Here is a 9,080-nt window from a genome sequence, read left to right as displayed (position 1 = left end):
CTGGCTGCCCTCAGGGAATTGTGTACAAATAGAGCTGGCTGCCCTCAGGGACTTGTGTACAAATAGTTCTGGCGGCCCTCAGGGAATTGTGTACAAATAGTGCTGGCTGCCCTCAGGGAATTGTGTACAAATAGTGCGGGCTTCCCTCAGGAAATTGTGTACAAATAGTGCTGGCTGCCCTCAGGGAATTGTGTACAGATAGTGCTGGCTGCCCTCAGGGAATTGTGTACAAATAGTGCTGACTGCCCTCAGGGAATTGTGTACAAATAGTGCTGGCTGCCCTCAGGGAATTGTGTACAAATAGTGCTGGCTGCCCTCAGGGAATTGTGTACAAATAGTGCTGGAGGCCCTCAGGGAATTGTGTACAAATAGTGCTGGCGGCCCTCAGGGAATTGTGTACAAATAGTGCAGGCTGCCCTCAGGGAATTGTGTACAAATAGTGCGGGCTTCCCTCAGGAAATTGTGTACAAATAGTGCTGGCTGCCCTCAGGAAATTGTGTACAAATAGTGCTGACTGCCCTCAGGGAATTGTGTACAAATAGAGCTGGCTGCCCTCAGGGAATTGTGTACAAATAGTGCTGGCTGCCCTCAGGGATTTGTGTACAAATAGTGCTGGCTGCCCTCAGGGAATTGTGTACAAATGGAGCTGGCTGCCTTCAGGGAATTGTGTACAAGTAGTGCTGGCTGCCCTCAGGGAACTGTGTACAAATAGTGCTGGCTGCCCTCAGGGAATTGTGTACAAATAGTGCTGGCTGCCCTCAGGGAATTGTGTACAAATAGTGCTGGCTGCCCTCAGGGAATTGTGTACAAATAGTGCTGGCTGCCCTCAGGGAATTGTGTACAAATAGTGCTGGCTGAACTCAGGGAATTGTGTACAAATAGTGCTGGCTGCCCTCAGGGAATTGTGTACAAATAGTGCTGGCTGCCCTCAGGGAATTGTGTACAAATAGTGCTGGCTGCCCTCAGGGAATTGTGTACAAATAGTGCGGGTTGCCCTCAGGGAATTGTGTACAAATAGTGCTGGCTGCCCTCAGGGAATTGTGTTCAAATAGTGCTGGCTGCCCTCAGGGAATTGTGTACAAATAGTGCAAGCTGCCCTCAGGGAATTGTGTACAAATAGTGCCCGCTGCCCTCAGGGAATTGTGTACAAATAGTGCTGGCTGCCCTCAGGGAATTGTGTACAAATAGTGCTGGCTGAACTCAGGGAATTGTGTACAAATAGTGCTGGCTGCCCTCAGGGAATTGTGTACAAATAGTGCAAGCTGCACTCAGGGAATTGTGTACAAATAGTGCTGGCTGCCCTCAGGGAATTGTGTACAAATAGTGCTGGCTGCCCTCATGGAATTGTGTACAAAAACTGCTGGCTGTCCTCAGGGAATTGTGTACAAATAGTGCTGGCTGCCCTCAGGGAATTGAGTACAAATAGTGCGGGCTGCCCTCAGGGAATTGTGTACAAATAGTGCTGACTGCCCTCAGGGAATTGTGTACAAATAGAGCTGGCTGTCCTCAGGGAATTGTGTACAAATAGTGCTGGCTGCCCTCAGGGAATTGTGTACAAATAGTGCTGGCTGTCCTCAGGGAATTGTGTACAAATAGTGCTGGCTGTCCTCAGGGAATTGTGTACAAATAGTGCAGGGGCTGCCCTCAGGGAATTGTGTACAAATAGTGCTGGCTGCCCTCAGGGAATTGTGTACAAATAGTGCTGGCTGCCCTCAGGGAATTGTGTACAAATAGAGCTGGCTGCCCTCAGGGAATTGTGTACAAATAGTGCTGGCTGCCCTCAGGGAATTGTGTACAAATAGAGCTGGCTGCCCTCAGGGAATTGTGTACAAATAGTGCTGGCTGCCCTCAGGGAATTGTGTACAAATAGTGCTGGCTGCCCTCAGGGAATTGTGTACAAATAGTGCTGGCTGCCCTCAGGGAATTGTGTACAAATAGAGCTGGCTGCCCTCAGGGACTTGTGTACAAATAGTTCTGGCTGTCCTCAGGGAATTGTGTACAAATAGTGCGGGCTTCCCTCAGGAAATTGTGTACAAATAGTGCTGGCTGCCCTCAGGGAATTGTGTACAAATAGAGCTGGCTGCCCTCAGGGACTTGTGTACAAATAGTGCTGGCTGCCCTCAGGGAATTGTGTACAAATAGTGCGGGCTTCCCTCAGGAAATTGTGTACAAATAGTGCTGGCTGCCCTCAGGGAATTGTGTACAAATAGTGCTGGCTGCCCTCAGGGAATTGTGTACAAATAGTGCTGACTGCCCTCAGGGAATTGTGTACAAATAGTGCTGGCTGCCCTCAGGGAATTGTGTACAAATAGTGCTGGCTGCCCTCAGGGAATTGTGTACAAATAGTGCTGGAGGCCCTCAGGGAATTGTGTACAAATAGTGCTGGCGGCCCTCAGGGAATTGTGTACAAATAGTGCTGGCGGCCCTCAGGGAATTGTGTACAAATAGTGCAGGCTGCCCTCAGGGAATTGTGTACAAATAGTGCGGGCTTCCCTCAGGAAATTGTGTACAAATAGTGCTGGCTGCCCTCAGGGAATTGTGTACAAATAGTGCTGACTGCCCTCAGGGAATTGTGTACAAATAGTGCTGGCTGCCCTCAGGGAATTGTGTACAAATAGAGCTGGCTGCCCTCAGGGAATTGTGTACAAATAGTGCTGGCTGCCCTCAGGGAATTGTGTACAAATAGTGCTGGCTGCCCTCAGGGAATTGTGTACAAATAGTGCGGGCTGCTCTCAGGGAATTGTGTACAAATAGTGCTGGCTGCCCTCAGGGAATTGTGTACAAATAGTGCGGGCTGCACTCAGGGAATTGTGTACAAATAGTGCTGGCTGCCCTCAGGGAATTGTGTACAAATTGTGCGGGCTGCTCTCAGGGAATTGTGTACAAATAGTGCTGGCTGCCCTCAGGTAATTGTGTACAAATAGAGCAGGCTGAACTCAGGTAATTGTGTACAAATAGTGCTGACTGCCCTCAGGGAATTGTGTACAAATAGTGCTGGCTGCACTCAGGGAATTGTGTACAAATAGTGCTGTTTGCCCTCAGGGAATTGTGTACAAATAGTGCTGGCTGCCCTCAGGGAATTGTGTACAAATAGTGCTGACTGCCCTCAGGGAATTGTGTACAAATAGTGCTGGCTGAACTCAGGGAATTGTGTACAAATAGTGCTGGCTGCCCTCAGGGAATTGTGTACAAATAGTGCTGGCTGAACTCAGGGAATTGTGTACAAATAGTGCTGACTGCCCTCAGGGAATTGTGTACAAATAGTGCTGGGCTGCCCTCAGGGAATTGTGTACAAATAGTGCTGGCTGCCCTCAGGGAATTGTGTACAAATAGTGCTGGCTGCCCTCAGGGAATTGTGTACAAATAGAGCTGGCTGAACTCAGGGAATTGTGTACAAATAGAGCAGTCTGCCCTCAGGGAATTGTGTACAAATAGTGCTGGCTTCCCTCAGGGAATTGTGTACAAATACTGCTGGCGGCCCTCAGGGAATTGTGTACAAATAGTGCTGGCGGCCCTCAGGGAATTGTGTACAAATAGTGCGGGCTGCCCTCAAGGAATTGTGTACAAATAGTGCTGGCTGCCCTCAGGGAATTGTGTACAAATAGTGCTGGCTGCCCTCAGGGAATTGTGTACAAATACTGCTGGCGGCCCTCAGGGAATTGTGTAAAAATAGTGCTGGGGGCCCTCAGGGAATTGTGTACAAATAGTGCTGGCTGCCCTCAGGGAATTGTGTACAAATAGTGCTGGCGGCCCTCAGGGAATTGTGTACAAATAGTGCTGGAGGCCCTCAGGGAATTGTGTACAAATAGTGCTGGCGGCCCTCAGGGAATTGTGTACAAATAGTGCTGGCGGCCCTCAGGGAATTGTGTACAAATAGTGCTGGCGGCCCTCAGGGAATTGTGTACAAATAGTGCTGGCGGCCCTCAGGGAATTGTGTACAAATAGTTCTGGCGGCCCTCAGGGAATTGTGTACAAATAGTGCTGGCTGCCCTCATGGAATTGTGTACAAATAGTTCTGGCGGCCCTCAGGGAATTGTGTACAAATAGTGCGGGCTGCCCTCAGGGAATTGTGTACAAATAGTGCGGGCTGCCCTCAGGGAATTGTGTACAAATAGTGCTGGCTGCCCTCAGGGAACTGTGTACAAATAGTGCTGGTTGCCCTTAGGGAGTTGTGTACAAATAGTGCTGGCGGCCCTCAGGGAATTGTGTACAAATAGTGCTGGCTGCCCTCAGGGAATTGTGTACAAATAGTGCTGGAGGCCCTCAGGGAATTGTGTACAAATAGTGCTGGCGGCCCTCAGGGAATTGTGTACAAATAGTGCTGGCGGCCCTCAGGGAATTGTGTACAAATAGTGCAGGCTGCCCTCAGGGAATTGTGTACAAATAGTGCGGGCTTCCCTCAGGAAATTGTGTACAAATAATGCTGGCTGCCCTCAGGGAATTGTGTACAAATAGTGCTGGCTGCCCTCAGGGAATTGTGTACAAATAGTGCTGGCTGCCCTCAGGGAATTGTGTACAAATAGTGCTGGCTGCCCTCAGGGAATTGTGTACAAATAGTGCTGGCTGTCCTCAGGGAATTGTGTACAAATAGTGCTGGCTGTCCTCAGGGAATTGTGTACAAATAGTGCAGGGGCTGCCCTCAGGGAATTGTGTACAAATAGTGCTGGCGGCCCTCAGGGAATTGTGTACAAATAGAGCTGGCTGCTCTCAGGGAATTGTGTACAAATAGTGCTGGCTGCCCTCAGGGAATTGTGTACAAATAGAGCGGGCTGCCCTCAGTGAATTGTGTACAAATAGAGCGGGCTGCCCTCAGGGAATTGTGTACAAATAGAGCGGGCTGCCCTCAGGGAATTGTGTACAAATAGAGCGGGCTGCCCTCAGGAAATTGTGTACAAATAGAGCGGGCTGTCTCTGTGACTTGTGAGATGACTTCCTGTGAGAGTAATAGAGCTCTCTGGAAAGGGAAACTTTGCTGGGAGAGCGAAGTTAGCAGGGAGCAGAGGCGCACGTTACAATTTAAATCCTGCAACCAATCAATTTGTTCCATTTAGCAATAACTTCCTCCAGAAGAGTTTCAGAATTGTCTGCTCTTTCTTGTATGTCTCCTGATCTTATCTTTCATAAGGTGATATTATAGACTCAAAATAACTTTCTTCCTAAATTGGTTTCTTTTGATACTATACAGCAGGGGACTAGTTCCTTCTCTTTGTCATAATCCTAAAAAATCAAAAGAGACTCTCTAGATGTAAAAGAACTAACATTTTCTTTACAAGTTACAAAGGATTCTAGATAATATTCTAGTATATTTGTAAACATCAGAAGACCACAGTGATTACTTTATCTACTTGGCTAAAACATTTGATTCACAAGGCTTACTTGCCCCCCCCATTACTTTTAGACTCCACAACTTGTGTATTAGATCTCAGAATTAATGGCTAGTGGACTCTCACCACCTTATGAAAGAAAGCTAAATGTATTCTCACACTGTTCTTAAGGTAAAACCTGCCTTTAGAGAATTAGGACAGGGACTGTATTGTAGAGATTTCTTACAGGATCTCACAACCCCAGATAGCTTTAGACAAATGGGGGCAGATTTATCATACCCCGGGCAGACCTGATTCGCTGTAGTGTATTATCTTCACCCTGCATCGCTAAATGCCGACAGCATACACTGTCAGCATTTAACATTACACAAGCAGTTCTTGTGAACTGCTTGTGCAATGCTGCCTCCTACAGATTTGCAGCCAATTGGCCGCTAGCAGGGGGTGTCAATCAACCCGATCGTATTCGATCAGGCAGATTGATGTCCGCAGCCTCAGAGGCAGCGGACAAGTTAAGGAGCCGAGGTTTTAAGACCGCTGCTTCTTAACTGCTGTTTCCGGTGAGCCTGAAGGCTAGCGTGGAAACAGGGGCATCAGGGGCCTTTTGCGGCATGTTAAATCAGCCCCTTAGTCTCCAAGAGCTCAAGTATCCCAAAAATAAATACAGCACAGCAAAAGATGGGTTCAGTTCAAATGTTTTATATTTATTAAAATCAAATGTGTGTTATCTAGCACAGATCCAGAGATTATATGCCCCCTGAAGGTAATGCAACAGCTATATATCATATCAGTGACTTCTCAGATTCCTGTTGCTAATAAATTAATTGCCATTTTAACTCTCTCATGCAATATCTAAAGTTATCACTTGATGGCAGTGTGTCACTTCACATAGTGATGTGTGTGCAATACTGCGATATGGGGTTCTATTCTCTAAACTCTCAGTTCTGCACGATTCTATAAGATAACTTGTCAGTATTATAAGGCCTCTCAGGGTTTTTTTTTTTTAACAAGCTTTATTAGTAGATCAAATCTACAATAAAACAGAGACTAATATACAAACATGTACAACTTGAGACAAAAAAGAAAAGGGGGTGGGCCCAGAGGAAGGGGTTCCATAGGGGCGAATTTAGGAGATAGCTCCAACAAACAATATGGCCAATCATTGTTGTGCTGTCTGTACACGGCACAAGCTACACCAGCGTTCTACCACCTCTTAAAAAGCTCTGTTTTCTTCTTAAATGGGGAGAGTCCACATCTGCATTCATTAGTTTTGGGAATTCAGAACCTGGCCACCAGGAGGAGGCAAAGACAACCAGTCAACACAGTAGATTTGTATAATCAACAAATGCAAGATAACAAGACAATGCAATAGCGCTTAGTCTGAACGTCAAATGAGTAGTAGATTTTTTTTTCTGACAATTTTAAAAGTTAAGTCTTTTTCCACTCCCCCTGTTCCATGTGACAGCCATCAGCCAATCACAAATGCATACACGTACCATGTGACAGCCCTCAGCCATTCACAAATGCATACACGCTTATTCTTGCACATGCTCAGTAGGAGCTGGTGACTCAAAAAGTTTAAATATAAAAAGACTGTGCACATTTAGTTAATGAAAGTAAATTGGAAAGTTGTTTAAAATGGCTGCTCTTTCTGAATAATGAAAGTTTAATTTTTATTGGGTGTCCCTTTAAATACCTCCCCCACTTCCCTCATCCCCCAGTCATTCTTTGCCTTTCATCACAGGAGGTTGGCAGAGAAGTGTCAGAAGATTTTAGTCTCTTATGGAGGGTAGTACTCTTTGAAATGGGAACCAGATTTTTAAGTAATCCTGTCAGCCTCTCAGTGAGAGCATGGATGAAAGTTAGAGTCCAGAGATGCAGGGAGAGTCTTTCTGCGAAACCATCCCGACTCATTTTAACAGCTCCTTAGCAATCAGCGTTGACGAGTTTCATTGCCTGCTTTCTTCACTCATGTCCATGTCAGAAGCGAGGCTACTATCTGTCACACTTGAAGGGCCGTGTTCCTGTAGATTCTGGTAAGATCATTTTATTTTACTCCAATGTGTGAGGTGTAATGTGAATGAATAGTCAGGGTCTCAGTGGGACTCCTTTATCTTTATGGAATCAAGGGTTAATATCTCCTGAGGGGGGTTATTGAGCAGGGGGGACTTTAATCATGTTTGTTATGTGATTCTGTCTGCTAATGTGTAGTGAGGCTTGGGCTCGTGGCTATTTCAGAGCATAACAGCATTTTTTTTTCAGGTTGCGCAGCTCTTGTGGCCTTGGTGTGCTTTTTTCTGGCCTGCACTGTGTACCTTGTGACTAGGCGTGGTCACGTTTTGCACTCCATTTCCGCATTCCTGACCGTGTGGCGACAGAGAGAGTCTTTTTCGCTAGTTGTCTGCCTCTGAGACTTCAGGGGCCCAATCCTCGGGTCAGATCGTCAGTTGCCCCGGTGGAGGCAAGTTTTGATTTTCGTTATAGACTGGTGCGCCTTCGTGTCCTACTGCGACATGTTTTGGCGATGCTGGAGGATCCCAATCCTAATGGGTTGAGGGATCCTTGGTCTGCTGCACCAGACAGAAAGCTGGGTTAGACGTGGGGGGATGAAGTTAATCTCCTTTTTGTCTCCAATTTACTTTCTTTTGGAGTATCTTATTTCAGTCCTGAGCTTCGGGAGTATGAGGTCTCTGATTGGCTGGTCCTGTTAGTGTACCCATTCTTCTTGGGCGTGCGTGTGCTGCCCTATTTTTCTTTGATCTGGCAGGATAGTTTTATTTTTCTTCGAGAAGCTCATGTCTGTTATAATTTTTTTGGTGGGAAACATTTCTTTTTTTAATTTGATACAAACGATTTTGTAGTCGCTTGAGCACTTCCGCGGAAGTTGCATGTTAAGGTGTTAGTACATTGTTATGTCTATAGTTCCTTTTGACGATTCCTGTTGGGGTTTTAATTTTTCTGTGGCCTGGGTCAGTTCTAAATGCCCTATTTAGCAGGTTGGTCCTTGTCGGGCGCTATTTTCTGGTCCTTTAGGCCTATATAACCTACGTGGTGCCGGTATATCTGGCTGTCCTGGTTGGGTGGTGAATTGCTCACTCGGATGAGGAGTTCGTTATACTCTAGTTCTCTTCGGATCGAATAATGCTTTCGCCTTTACTAAAGATTTCTGTGGAGAGGAACATCCATGAGTTTTCACAAAATATTTGCCCCTTGCTGGGCTAAGTCATGGAGAGAAGGCCTTTCGTTCTTGTTTCTTCTTTTGGGTGAAGCAATTGTGCTCAGTCCTCATTGTCCTGTTCTTGATTGTTGGCGGGGTTTCTGAAGCGGATTCTGTTACAGATTACTATGTTGGTTCCGGAGGTCCTTGGCCTCAGAGCTAGGATTTTCCATTCCCAATGGAACTGGAGGTTAGATGATTCCTTCGACATCTGGGGTACCAGGTTGGGGCGATTTTTTTTATCTTTTTTATGGTATTCTTATCGGATGTATTTTTTGAGGCCTTAATGACGAACTCTTCCTTAAGGGGTTGATACGTCTTAGGCTTCTTTTTTCCCCCTCTTGGGGCTGATTGGGGGACATCTGTTCGGGAAGTTTGGGCATTTATGGCCTTTTTCTTCCTCCTACTGTTTCTCATCTGCCCTCATGTGTTGGGGATCTGGAGAATGCGTTTGTCTCTGTTTTTTCCTGGAGCTGCCCTTACTAACATGTTTCGGTTTTATCTGTCGCTTGACAGGAATTGTGATGCTCATCGTTAGTTCC

General features: G+C 46.4%; 1 non-coding gene across 1 annotated transcript; it reads left to right on the top strand.

The window, feature by feature from the left end:
• Positions 1–8,435: 8,435 nt before the first annotated feature.
• On the top strand, positions 8,436–8,550 carry LOC128641460 (U5 spliceosomal RNA). Its single transcript, XR_008399493.1, has one exon. It is a non-coding gene; the product is annotated as a U5 spliceosomal RNA (small nuclear RNA).
• The last annotated feature ends 530 nt before the right edge of the window (positions 8,551–9,080 follow it).

This window comes from Bombina bombina, chromosome 10, assembly GCF_027579735.1.
Source record: "Bombina bombina isolate aBomBom1 chromosome 10, aBomBom1.pri, whole genome shotgun sequence".
NCBI classification, from domain to species: domain Eukaryota; kingdom Metazoa; phylum Chordata; class Amphibia; order Anura; family Bombinatoridae; genus Bombina; species Bombina bombina.
Note: the sequence above shows the minus strand (reverse complement) of the source record. Positions and strands in the feature narration are given on the sequence as shown.